Source organism: Capra hircus, chromosome 1, assembly GCF_001704415.2.
Source record: "Capra hircus breed San Clemente chromosome 1, ASM170441v1, whole genome shotgun sequence".
Taxonomy (NCBI): domain Eukaryota; kingdom Metazoa; phylum Chordata; class Mammalia; order Artiodactyla; family Bovidae; genus Capra; species Capra hircus.
In genome coordinates, this window is record NC_030808.1 from 145,539,423 (window position 1) to 145,552,110 (window position 12,688).

The following is a 12,688-nucleotide window of genomic DNA, read 5'->3' on the forward strand; positions in this document are numbered from 1 at the left end:
ACGTCTGCCCCAAATGTACATACACTGCTTGCGGAGCCTCAAAACACAGAACAAAACCTGGTAGGACAAGCGGGGGCACGGTCACAGCTGTAGTTGGAGATCCAGGTCCCCTCTCAGTGACCGACAGGGCAGTGGCCTTGCAGGACAGTATACCTGGCCACCAAGGGACATGGCTCATGGGCATACAAGGTGTTCCCGAGGTAGACTATGCTATGTATGAAAATAAAAGCCCAACAAATTTAAAACAGTTGAAATCACAAGAAATATATGTTCTGACCAGACTGCAATTGAACTAGAAATCAATAACCAAAGAAACAAAATTTCCCAAATACTTGAAAATCAAAGCACACTGCTGTAAATGATGTGCTGGTCAAAGAGGAGGCAGCAGAAGAATGTAGGAAATACTTGGGAGATAATGTATACAATACACGCACGTCTCTAAATTCTTAGGAATCAAGGGAGTCAGCACCTCCAGAAACCTAAGCATGAAATGCTAACATGGGAAGCGTTTACAGACAGTTATCCAAGCTTTTACCTTAAGAAACTAAGGAAAGAAGAGGCAAGCAGGAGGGAGGAAATGATAAAAGCAAGACCAGAAACCCATGAAACTGAAAACAAACTCAGGTCTCCTCATTGGAGCCACTCAGAAGAAGGGAGAATGTGGAGGCGGGTGGTGCTCCCCTTGGGCCAGGGACCTGGGGCAGCTCTGCTTCCTGAACTTTTGTGCAGCCTTCTGTTGGCTCCTACAGGAGTGCTTCCTCTGCCCTCTTCTGGGGACTGGGGGGCTTGCAAACCAACCGGAGCCTGGGAAGGAGGAGGGAACAGGTCCCCCTCTGGCTGCGTAGGCAGAGTCCCCTGTCCTGTCCTGACTCTGCCTGGAGGCAGGGCCTTGTCCTGCCATCCCCACCTGTGTCCCCAGGAAGCTCCCACCCATTACCCAACAGACCCCTGGCGAGTGGGTCTGTGAATGAATGAGGGAGCAGACGGGAGGGAAGGAAAACCGTCTTGGACGCCCACACGCACCAGTTCAGAGTTCAGAAATCGCCAAGTTCTGTTCCAGAACATCCTGTGAGGCCTAGAAATGGGCTGGACTCAGCATCCACCGTCTGCATCATCCGTCTTTGAGTGAGCACTGGATGGGCTCCTGCTCACGGCAGCTTGGACTGGAGCTGGGAACAGGGGGTTCTGTGTTGAATGGCAGAGAGAAGCGTGTCCTCCACCAGCAGGCCAGGGCTGTGGGGGCCGAGGCACGGGAGGCAGGTGCTGGCAGTCAGGGGTTCAGGTGAGGGCCTGTAGGGAGCACCCTTGGGGGAAGGCCCTGGCCGGGCTGGCAAGGGTCAGCCTGTTGTAGGAAGGGAGACCCTGAGGCTAGGGAAGGATGGCAGAGCAGGGACCAAGGCGGGCCGTGATCTGCTCATTTTTCTAATTTTATCATTTCAACCATGTTGAGTCAGTGGAATTGCACAGTGTGTGACCTTGGGGACTGGCCTTTTTCACACAGCATAATTCTCCCAGCCCCCCGCCCCCGGTTGCTGAGCGCATGGGGCAGTTGGTGCCACCTCCTGGAGGAGCAGGTTCTGTGTGCGGTCTCGGTCCACTGCAGGGATGCCCCTCGACTGTTGCACCAACCACTGGATTAGGTGCTGGGTCCTGCTTTGGGCAATTACTAATACCATGAGCTCACATTCAGGCTTTTGTGAGGACACCAGTCTTCCCTGCTCTGCACTGAATCCCAGCTCGAATGGTAGATGCGTGTTCACTGTTCCAGGTGACCAGGCCACTCCCTGCAGCACCTGCGTGGCCTGCCGGTGGCTCCACACCCTCGCCGGCGGGGCTGGTGTGGCCACTGCCGTTTAGCCACGGTGACGGGTGAATGGTGGTTCCTCCTGGGCAGTAACTTGCATCTCCCTGGTAGCTCATGACACGAACATCTGTCCTCTTTGGTGAAATGTCCGTGCCTTTTGCCCATTTTCTAATTGGACTGTTTGTTTTCCACTGTCGAGTCTGATCCCTGCGTATGCTTTAAACTAGTTTCGTGTCAGACATGAAGCTTGAAGATATTCTCTCCCCGTCTGTAGCTTGTGTCTTCATCCTCCTAACATATTCTTTGGCAAACAAAGGTCTTTACTTTTGACACATCTCATTTATCAGGTTTCCCTTTCGTATATCATGCTGTTAGTGTCAAGTCTAAGAATTCTGCCTTACCCTGGACCCCGAGGGTTTTTTCTTTTTTTTTCTAAAAGTTTTATAGCTTTATATTTTTCATGTAAATCTGGTTTCTATTTTGAGTTGATTTTTATGCAAGGGATGACTTCTAGGTCAGAGTCCATTTTTGCCTCCAGTGTTCAGTTGCTCCAGCCCTGCATGTTGAAGAGCTGTCTTTCCTCCACTGAACTCCATTCACATCTTCATTAGACATCAGCCGGGCACATCCGTGTGGGCCTGTTTCTGGATTCTGTGCTCTGTCCCTGCTCCCTTGATTCCCTCTGCTGATACCGCAGCCTTGATCATGGCAGCTGTTGAGGAAACCGACTCCTCCTACTTTCTTTTCCTTTGTCAGGAAATTGTTTTAACTATTCTAGCTCCTTTACCTTTCCATATAAATTTTACAGTGGCTTGTCTGTATCTATGGAATTCTTGCTGGATTTTTTAGGAATTATGTTAAAGTCGTACATCATCTCAGAGAGAACTGACATCTTTACTGTGATGAGTCTTGTGATCTGTAAACACATTCTGTATCTCCATGTATTTAGATCTTTAATTTCTTTCATCAGCATTTTGTAGTTCTTAGCATATAAGTCCTACACATGTTTTGCTAGATTAACACCTGTGTGTGTGTGTGTGTGTGTGTGTTATTTGCTCAGTTGTGTCTGACTCTTTTGCGACATAATGGACTATAGCCCTCCAGGCTCCTCTGTCCACGGAATTCTCCAGGCAAGAATACTGAAGTGGGTTGCCGTTCCCTTCTCCAAGGGATCTTCCCGACCCAGGGATTGAACCCAGGTTTCCCGCATTTGCAGGCTGATTCTTTACCGTCTGAGCCACCAGGCATCGGAACGGCTTTATTTTTTTCCTTCTGATCAGGCTCCTCTCGTCACCTTTTCTGCCTTGTGGTGCTGGCTAAACCCCTTAGACTGTGTAAGTCACAGTGGGGAGAGGAGAGGAGACATCCGTGCCCTGTTCTAAGTGAAAAAATTCAACCCCAGGTGTGATGTTGGACACAGGTCTTTGGAGATGCTGTTTATCGAGTTGAGGAAGTTCCCTTCTATTCCTGTATTTTTTACTGAGAGTTTTTATCATGAGTGGGTGTTGAATTTTGTCAAGTGCCTTTCTGCATATTGATCAAGTGATATTTCTTCTCTAGTTTGTTGATATGATTAATTTCACAAGTTGATTTTTGAATACTCTACCAGCCTTGAGTCACTGGAAGAATGGTAATGTATATTTCTTTCTGCATATTGATGAATTCTGTTTACCATGGTCTTTATAGGATTTTTACACCAGTATATTTGAGGGCAGTTTTCTCCTTTTCTACTGTCCCTTGTACCATCTTTTCTACTGACTTTTGTGCCAGGCTCATGCTAGCTTCATCAAGTGGATTGGGAAATGTTTCTCTTCTCCTCTGTTTTCTGAAGTAGATTTTGTAGAACTGGGATTAACTCTTGAAACCGTTGGTAAAATCTCCAGTGAAATGCTTTGAATTTGGAGATTTCTTTCCGGAGGCTTTCAAGATTATAAAGCCAGTTTCCTCAGCTGCTAGGTAGAGCTATTCAGATGATCTATTTCATGTTAGGTGAGTTGCGCCAGTCTGCCTTTCTCAAAGAGCAAGCCAGTTAACCTGGGTCAGTTTGTTCGTGTGGCCTTGTTCCTAGCGCTTTGTTAGCCCTTTGATGTATGCGGGGTTCTTAGCTATAGCTTCTGTTTCACTCCTTATAATGGTGTTTCGTCTTCTTTTTTCCTCAGTCACCCTAGAAGTCTGTCAATTTTATTAACCTTTTAAAAGAATCAGCTCTTTATTTTATTGATTTTCTTTAGTTTCCCTGTTTCCAATTTTAATTATTTCTGCATTATTTCCTTCCTTCTGTTTACTTGGATTTATTTTGTTCTTATTCTAGATTCTTAAAATGAAAGCTTAGATTATTTATTTAAGACTTTTTCTTTTTTTCTGAAATGTATTTAGTGCCATAAATTTCCCTCTGGGCACTGCTTTGTGTTTTACAAATTTTGGTATATTGTATTTTTTCAGGTATATGTATTTTATTCAGGCATACACGATATGGGCTTCCCTGATAGTTCAGACAGTAAAGAATCTGCCTGTAATGCAGGAGACCTGGGTTCAATCCCCGTCAGGAAGGTCCCCTGGAGAAGGGAATGGCTAGCCACTCCAGTATTGCCTAGAGAATTCCATGGGCAGAGGAGCCTGGTGGCCTACGGTCCACAGGGTTGCAAAGAGTCAGACACAACTGAGTGACTAACACACACACACACAGACATGATACATTCAGGTCGACATGTTTTTATAGTCCTTGAGACTGCCTCTTTGACCCAAGGATTACTTCAGTGGGTATTGTTTTAGTTTTCGTGTGCTTGGAGACTTTTCTGTTATTTCTGTGATTGATGTCTCACTGGATTCCTTTGTGATCTGAGAACATACCATATGATTTTGATTCTTTTAGATGAGCTGAGGTTTGTTTTATGGCCAAGGGTCTGTTCTGCACTGGTGTGTGTCCTGTGTGTCCTGCTGGTCCCAGGCGTGCTGTGGATGTTGACTAGGTCCGGTTGATTGATGGTGTTGTGAGTTCCATGTCCCTACTGATTTCCACCCAGCTGTTCTTTCAGCTGTCGAGATGGTACTGAAGTCTTCAGCTGTAACTGTGAATTTCTACCTTTTTCCTGTCAGTTCTGTCAGTTTGTGCCTCACATATTTTACCGTCCTAGCGTGTGATCCATATGCTGTCAGGACTGCTTGCTGTGCTTCTTCATGGATGGACTCATCATTATATAGTGCCTCTCTCCACCTTCCCTGGTGGCCCAGACGGTAAAGCGTCCATCTACAATGCTGGAGACCTGGGTTCGATCCCTGGGTCGGGAAGATCCGCTGGAGAAGGAAATGGCAATCCACTCCAGTGCTATTGCCTGGAAAATCCCATGGACAGAGGAGCCTGATAGGTTACCGTCCATGGGGTCGCAAAGAGTTGAACACGACTGAGCGACTTCACTTTCACTTTCACTTTGGACTATTTACATTTAATGTAGTTATTGAGAGGTTAGAACTTAAGTTAGCTATTTTATTTTTTGCTTTCTGTTTGTTCTCCCTGTTTGTTTCTCTGTTTCCTTATCTCCTGCTTTCCTGTGGGTAACGCAACATTTTTATTGATTCTATTTTGATTTATTGATAGTGTTCATGAGTATCCCCTTTGCAGCTCTTCAGTGATTGCCTAGGTATTGCATTATATGTGTATAATTAATAGGTTCTGCTCATGGAAGGAGGCATTGCCCCCACTTCCTCACCCACCACCCATCACTTAACTCCCAACTCACTGCCCCTGGTGATTTCTTTCACAAAGGAGAGCAGGCCCTGGGTTCTGTGGCTAGTTGGTTCCTATTGCTGGAAGCTTCCCAGAATTCCTGGCAGATGGAAGGAGGGGAGAGTTGGGTGGGAATTAGGACCAGTGGCTCCCGAACACGGCTTTGCTCGAGAGGAATCCGGAGAACCGTAACTGCAGCCTCTGGAACTACCTGGGTTTCCTGAGTCAGGCCCCGCGGGGCGGCACACGCACCTTGGTCAGTGCCGAGGCCTCCTTGTTCTGCCACCGCAGATGCTCTGTTAGCGTAGGTGCCGTCACCATAGGAGGCCAGGTGAGCCCTGGGCCAGCAGGGAGCCCTGGGATGCCGGTGGGGGGATCTCCTTTCCCAGCTGTGAACCTCATAGCTCCGCCCCCTTCCTGGGATGGGACGGCCTGTGTACCCGCTGCCTCGAGGGCATTCCGGGATTCCGGTCAACAGTCCTTCTTAGTGCTTCCCCAGGAGTGCGCCCAGCCCCAGTTGCTGCCTGGGGTCTCATGCTGACCGGGGACTGGCTCTCAGGGGGCCCCACACTGGGGGAGGGGATTTCTCTGGTGGGCCCTGTTCTGTGGGCCCAGCCCTCCTCCAGTTCCTTGGCTCCTGTGTCATGATAAGGGTTTCCTGACAGGCTCTTCCTCCCTGTTTACTCCCCTTTTTAGGACAGCACAATGCCTGGAGCTTAGTCATGGCCAGGGAATATGTGTTGAATTAACAAAGTTATTAATTACCAGTTTCCTACAAGGCGAATTTCAATCTGCATCTTGCATGAATGCATTCGTGAAGGAGAGAGCAGGGGCGAGAGCAGCTGGCACTGGTCCGGGCACTAGCCTTTGACACACGTCCTCTGTCATACCCAGAGGTATCCAGCAAGGAGAGGCCACAGTGGCTCCGCCGGGCGGTGTCCCTGGAGGGGCCATCAGCAGGCTTTCTCGGGTACCTTCCCGTTGGGGGTGGCTGCTCAGCGACAGGATCATCCTCTGCGGTGACCAGCTGTGTGGCCTCACGTGTAACTTCACCCTCCTGCTGGCCTCCTAAAGGCAGCTTCAGGCGTTCACCCAGAGCCACCCCCTGACGCCGACTTCTGAAATCCACCAGTTTTAAGTGAAATGTAAGTGAATGCATTTTACACGCGGAAACAGAACAGTACTGCAGTGATGACAGAGTTCCAGTGAATGGAACCCTTACGTGCTCGCTTCCTGAATGTGCCTCTCTGGCCTGCTTCCTCCTTAGACGTGGAGCAGTCGGCGTGGGCGAGTGCAGGCTGGAAAGCTTCGCGGGGCAGCCGGGGCCAGCGGAGGGGAGAGAGGAACGTAGGGGTCAGCTGCAAGCCCCCTGCTCCCCATGTGTGTCCTGTGATGGGAGAGGAGTCCAGTCACACAAAAGCCTGGGGTCTGCTTGGAAACTGCTGGGTCTCTGCCCTCTGCCCTGACCTGCCCAGTCCTGAGTGTGGGAATGTGCTGGGCTCAGCGGGCTCCTCAGCCTCAGGCGGCCTTTCTCTCAGACAGACTCGGCAGCCTGGACCAGCCATGGGCGAAAGTGGGGCTGCATCTGCCCACCCAGGGTCCCCTCAGCCTCTCTCCCAGCCCCCAAATCCTGCTCTGGGAGACAGTCAGTGCTGGGGACTCCTCCCTCTCTGTTCCCCGGTCTGTCTCCCCTCGCAGTGCGAGCACAGGACTTGGAAATGGCTGCTGGATGTGCTCCTCGGTCCTGGGCACACACCCAGCTGTGGCCCCGGCGTCCTCGAGAGAAGGACACATGAGTGCGTGAGATGTCCTGTGGGCACGGGATCACAGTCCCAGGAAACCTGCCCCACCCTCCCCCCCAGTTCTCCCAGCCTGGCATCAAGAAAGACCAGGGGAGCTCTCACAGGCGGATGGAGCACCCCAGTGACCTGGGTGCAGGGCCCACAGCAGGGCAGCCCAAGCCCTCCCTCGGATGCCACAGACATGGAGTGTCCCTGCCCCATGCTGGGCGACCCCGACGGTGATGCTGGGGGCTGTGCTGGGTGCCACAGGCTTTCTGTACTGAAGGGGCCGGAGCAAACGTGAGACTGGTTGAGGGGGGGCATGCAGTGGGTTCCAGTCGCCAGCCAGCCTTGTCCCTGGAGTCACCCTTTCCTTAAACTCTGGCTCACGCTTTGCCTCAGGGAGCAAGGTGACACCTGTCCCCGAGCAGAGGAGCAAAAGCAAAGCGATCAAAGTGGATTTGTGTCTCCTGAGCACTGGGTGGGGTCGATTTGGACAATTTCCTTACCATTGGCACTGACCTGAGGAGGTGCCCCGGCCACGCTGAAGGTCCACATCCCGGGTTGGGAGGAGCCACATGGTTTGGAGACAGGGTCGGGCCTCAGGCTCATCCAAGGCAGCACTGGGGTCTCCTTCACCCTGTGTGGCGGGGTGTGGGCTGTGCTGCCCCCAGGAGTGACCAGGCGCCTCTGGGTACTCACCCTATGACCACATGGCCAGAGCTCTTGTTACCATCATATGGAGTCAGGGTGACCTTTCCTGCCCAGCCCTCGACCCAGAAAGGACGACGGTTACACAACCCAGGCATGGGCACTGACGTCCCTGTGACTGCAGCCTGTGTTTGGGAAGTTGAGTGCGTGCGGTGGAGACGTTGGGGGCAGGGAAGAGCACCCAGGCTGCGTTTCTGGAGGTGACACAGGGGAGTCGAGAGGACACATGCGTTGGATGTCCTGGGGGCGTGCAGGGCGGCAGGCAAGCGAGTCCGAGGCAGGAGCAGAGCCTCGGAGATGAGCCTAGGGACCAGGCTGCGGCCTGGCATGCCTGCAGGGGTCCTGCACCGCGCGGGGCAGAAACTGTGCTTGCAAAACGCAGCTGCAGTTTTCCCAATTTGATGGACATTCTAAGACCGCAGATCCAAGAAGTTCAGTGAGGCCCCAAGAACCCAAAACACAAAACACATCATAATCAAAACCAGTGACGAAGAGAAGCGCCTTTAAATATGCTCGAGAGGAGGGCTTTCCTTTCAAAGGACAAGGGTATACTGCAACAGACCCTCCCCTCGGACAGTGTGCAGGTCGGGTGGCAGAGAGCCCTGTCCACCTGGGATACTGCGCCAGATGAAACAGGCTTCCAGAGATGGTGGCGTAAAGCTGTCCAGAGGCTCCAGAGCTGAGAACACATCCCCAGCAGACCTGCCCGACCAGATACAAGGGGGGATTCTTACGGCAGAAGGAAAATGATAGCATGGCCACGCGGGTGAGCATGAGAGACATTTTTATTATTATCCAAATCCCTTTAAAAGGGAGTTGACTGCTTGCAGTTAAAGTGTTGTGGGATCTATAACAGACGTGTGGCAGTAACAGTGCAGAGGCCTAAAGAGGCAGGCACCGTGCTGTGGGGTTGTGCTGCGCCTGTCTGGCGGTGAGGCCGCAGCCCACGGACTGAGTCAAATCCAGCATCTGTGCACAGGCCCTGAAGCCGCCCCCTGGATGAAAAGACCCAGAGTGGGGACTGGTAAGAGAATAAAGGAGATGAGGTGGAATCATAACGGGTGTGCCATTAATCCAAAGCGTGGCAGAGGAAAAGTGGACCCAGGGAACAAAGGACAGATGCGGTGATAGACTAAATTCCCCCGCAGCAACAGTCACGCGAACGGTCTCAACACCCCCAGTTAAAAGACACATCATCAAAAAAGATAAAAAATAAGGACCAACTATATGCTGCCCACAAGAAACTCACTTTGAATATAAAGACACAAATGGAAAATAAGAGATGGAAGAAGAGACTCCATGCTAACACTAGTAATTAGTAAGGTCAGGTGTCTATGTTAATAACAAAGTAAGTTTTGGAGTCAAGAATATTACCAGAGATAAGGGAGGATCTCTCATCATGATCCAGGGGTCACTTCGTCCACAGAACGTAACAGTACTAAAGGTTACAATGCTAATGATGGAGCCTAAAATACACGAAGCAAAAAAAGCTAGAACTGCAGGAGAAACAGACGAACCCGTGCTCACAGTCAGAGATGTCAAGATCCCTGCTCGGCGATGGACAGAAGAACATCACAGGAAGAACATCACAGCCGTCCCTGCTCTAATCCAGTCTGTGGAACACCCCCTGCAGGTCAAGATTCCTGCTTGGCAATGGACAGAACATCGCAGTCGTCCTTGCTCTGATCGAGTCTGTGGAACATCCCCTGCAGGTCAAGATTCCTGCTCAGCGATGGACAGAAGAGCATCACAGCCGTCCCTGCTCTAATCCAGTCTGTGGAACACCCCCTGCAGGTCAAGATTCCTGCTCGGCGATGGACAGAAGAGCGTCACAGCTGTCCATGCTCTAATCAAGTCTGTGGAACACTCCACCCAGGTCAAGATTGCTGTTCGGTAATGGACAGAAGAGTGTTGCAGTCATACTGGCTTTCTGTGGAACTGCCCACCCAGGCACACAGACCAGAGATAGACCACATTCTGGTCCATAAGCAAGTCCTCGATAAACTTAGAATATCTCAAGTATTACAAGATATGTTCTCCAACAATAACAGAATTAAATTCGAAATCAATAGAACACCATCTAGAAAATCTCCAAATATTTGAAAATTCAGGAACACATTTCAAAATATCTCATGAATCAAAAAAAGAAATCATAAGAGAAATTTGAAAGTATGTTCCCATGAGTGGACAAAAAGCATAAATATAAGAATTTGGGGGAGGCAGCTAAAGCCACACGCAGAGAGCCGTTTATAGAACTAAACCTTTAGGGAAAAAGTCAGACTTTGAGTCCATGCCATTACCTTCTTTCTAAAGATACAAGAAAGGGCTTCCCAGGTGGCTCAGTGGTGAAGAATCCGCTTGCCAGTGCAGGAGTTGCAGGAGAGACGGGTTTGATCCCTGGGCCAGGAAGATCCCCTGGAGGAGGAAATGGCAACCCACTCCAGTATTCTTGCCTGGAAAATCCCACTGACGGAGGAGCCTGGTGGGCTACCATCCATGCTGGTGCAGAGTCAGACACGACTGAGCAAGTGAGTACACGCACCAGGACACTAGAAAAGAGGAGTAAATGGAACCCTGCCCACCGTGTGCCCAACCTCAGGCCCAAGCAGAACTCGAAGAGAGAGCCAGGATGAGGGTGTCCGTCAGAAATCGGGTGCCCTGGGCGGGGGTGCAGCGTGAGACCTGGACTCAGGCGTCATGGGTGGTGTCAGCACAAAGCAGCACTTAGACCACTGCTGGACAGGCTTCCGGCGGGGCGAGAAGAGGGCCCTGCCAGGCCTGATGGGGGCCATATCTGCTTCTCCTCTTCCTCTCATCAAATGGAATTAAATGCATTAAATCCCCAGTGTGGGGAGGACGGAAGGAGGGGTTCTTGTCAGGATCTACCAGTTTCTGAGCGCCCAGCGCAGGGGGACCTCTCTGATGACCCAGGCGTCCGGCTGGGCCCCTAGGGGTGCAGATGCTGCTTCTTGCCAAGCACCCCTGGCAGCCACAGGGGTGGGAGCGAGGCTGGCACGTGGGGCGGCCTCAGGTGGGAGGTGTCCCGAGCCTGGTGGGGCAGCCCGAGGATAGAGAGTCCTGCCTGCCCTGTGGTGCGGGGCCGGCTCTTCAGGGTCAAGGGTGCCCCTGGCGGCCTTATCGGCTCCTGGGGCTGCTCCTGTCTGCAGCAGTCCATGGAGGAGAGGCCTGGGACGCCTGCTCCTGGCACGTGAGGCAGGCTGGCACTCACTGGCGCGTGTGATGGATGGCGGTTGACAGCCCGCAGCCTGGAGCACCCCTGGCACTCGCTGACCCACTTTCTCCTCCGTGGCTGGAACATTTACATAACAGATGGCCCCAGGGCCCTGCTGTCCGCCCCCAGAGGAGGTGATTCTAATTACATAGGAGGCGGAGGCGCATTGCTGGCCTGGCCGCCCTTGCTGGTTCGTGGGTGCCTGGGTGCCCACCTGACTGCCCTCTGCTGGTTTGTGGGTGCCTGGCTGCCCTCTGCTGGTTCGTGGGTGCCTGGGCCGCCCTGTGCTGGCTTATGGGTGTCTGGGTCCCCACCTGGCTGACCTCTGCTGGTTTGTGGGTGTCTGAGTGCCTACCTGACTGCCCTCTGTTGGTTTGTGGGTGCCTGGGTGCCCACCTGACTGCCCTCTGCTGGTGCGTGGGTGCCTTATGCACACCCCAAGCTCGGGGACACTTGTGGGGTTGCTGTGGGGTGTCTGCCCGGTGGGCAGTAGGTCTATTTGGCACCACTGTGATCCTCTGAACGAGACCATCGCCTCCTTTCTGGGTCCTTCTTACCCCTGCCCTGCTGCCTGCCCTGTCCAGAGCTCTGCAGAGATGGAGCGCCCTCACAGTGCCAGCACGTGAGGCTGGTTGCTCAGACATGGCCAGTGAGGTTTTTATTTCAGTGTCAGTAACCCTGAGTGGTCGGTGGCTTCCGTACTGGTCAGCTGAGACAGAGCATGTGAGTGTGTGAAGGTGATGTGTTTACACGCTGCTGTATCACATCACCGTGCACCAGCTGTCTCAGGACCTCCGCTCCTGTGGGCAGGCGGGTGGCGTGTCCCCCAGTGAGGGGGGCTTGTCCTCCATCACCGAGCAGCTCTGCCCACCTCTCTGGTGAGCAAGGCTCCTCCTGGCCCTCTCCTGGGCTTTTTGTGGGCCTGGGGCCCGGTCCCGGGTGAGCCACCTGGCATGGCCCCCTGCCTGCCCTTCCCCCGCCTTCTGTCCACCAAGTGGTGCTGTCAGAACCCTGTATCTGCCGCTTGGCCGAAGCCCTCCCTCTGCGCCAACCGCCACCCGTTCACCCCACAGACATGGGCACAGAGACGCCTGCTGGCGCTCCCGAAAGGCCCCAGCACCCCGCCCCTCCTGACCCGTCCCCACCGGTCGTACCACCTCTCATCCCTTTGTTCCGGGAGTCCCCTCCCCACACTGACCGCCCGATTCTGCCCTTGCCTCCCTGACCTCCTTCCAGTCCTCATCACTGGCCCCTGTGGCCGCTCCACATCCTGCGGGAGGTGGCCTGTCCCCTGGACCTGGACTCTGTGCTCACCTTGACTGGGGGGGAGGTGCTCAGCTCTGTCAGGCCGAGTTCCATCAGCCAAGTCCCCTGCACACACAGTGCGCTGTCCCCATCCTCCAGCTCCCCTGCCTGTGACCGCCCCTTGTCTGTAG

General features: G+C 52.7%; 1 protein-coding gene across 8 annotated transcripts in view; it reads left to right on the forward strand.

The window, feature by feature from the left end:
- The window catches only part of PCBP3 (poly(rC) binding protein 3), a 237,492-nt gene that overhangs the window by 194,941 nt on the left and 29,863 nt on the right, over positions 1 to 12,688 (forward strand). The window lies entirely within an intron of this gene.